The following is a 1,115-nucleotide window of genomic DNA, read 5'->3' on the forward strand; positions in this document are numbered from 1 at the left end:
GTGCCTTTTGTGTGGCCGCTGCCCTGGAGTGCTGTGGCTGAAGAGATCTATTCCTTGGGTTCCTATTGCATAACCTGCATTCATTTGAAAAGAGATGTTCCAGAGCTGAGCCTCTCAGGTCACCTTTAAGGGAGCGTGTTGTAGAGACAGGGGAAAAAAGAGTGTTTAAGCACGACGGTGCTTTCTCCTGGAACATTTGGCCCTCCATCCTCTTGCTCTGGCACTTTGTAGGTGCTCAGCTTATGGCTGACCTTGTGAGATAATCAAACAGCAGGTAAGAGGATAAACTGATGCAGTTACTGCAGAAAGCTGTGTAAAACGCATGGATTTGTGACATGGGATCCTCTGTAGAGCCTGGGACCTTATGATTGTGTCTACATTCTGTTTAGAGCCTGCTGTATGGTTTTGTTTTATATCCTCTGCACTGTGAATGTCTTGTTCGTGTTTTAGCGGGCACAGGGAGGGGCACACATGACAAGTTAGTTTGAAGCCTTTCAAACTTGGTTAAGCCTGAGCATGCTTTTCATTGTGGAACTGTGGTGTTCCCTTTGTAGTTGTATCACTGGCTCCCTAAAAGAACAGTGCTGTTTTGCCAGAAGCTTGATTATTTGTATTTTTTTAGCTCTCTGGCCTTTTTCTTTGCAAAATGACAACTTGCCATGTCAGAACTTAAGAGTTTAAGCAGCTCCATAGCCGTTGAACTTTTTTCCATATCTGGAAAAGTTTACAGTATACTGAGCTGGATGTGCCAGTACAGTAACATGGGGTTTAGGTTGTATGGTTTCCTCTGAATTTCAATGATACAGGGAGTTCTGTGTGACAGGATTCCTGCTGTATATTTAGCCATACAGTTTAGGCCACAGGCATTGAAAGAGGGCAAAAAGTGTTCTGGCTCCCTGGGGAGCTTGTGCAAGGTAATCCTGCAAGGCTGGGTAAACAGCTACGGGTAGGCACCAAGGTCTAACCTTGTGCATAACAGCTCTTATTTGTGCTTTGAGCTGACCCCTGTTCCTGGCCTGATAGACTCTGGTTCAGCAAACATTCCCCGGGAGCATGGCTTAAAATGGCTGTGTGGGTTTCTGTAATGGGTCCCAAGATGAGGAGAGGGTGTTAGG

This window comes from Pezoporus wallicus, unplaced genomic scaffold, assembly GCF_028554395.1.
Source record: "Pezoporus wallicus isolate ANWC-B61680 ecotype Strahan unplaced genomic scaffold, APGP_CSIRO_Pwel_v1 contig_8232, whole genome shotgun sequence".
Classification (NCBI taxonomy): domain Eukaryota; kingdom Metazoa; phylum Chordata; class Aves; order Psittaciformes; family Psittacidae; genus Pezoporus; species Pezoporus wallicus.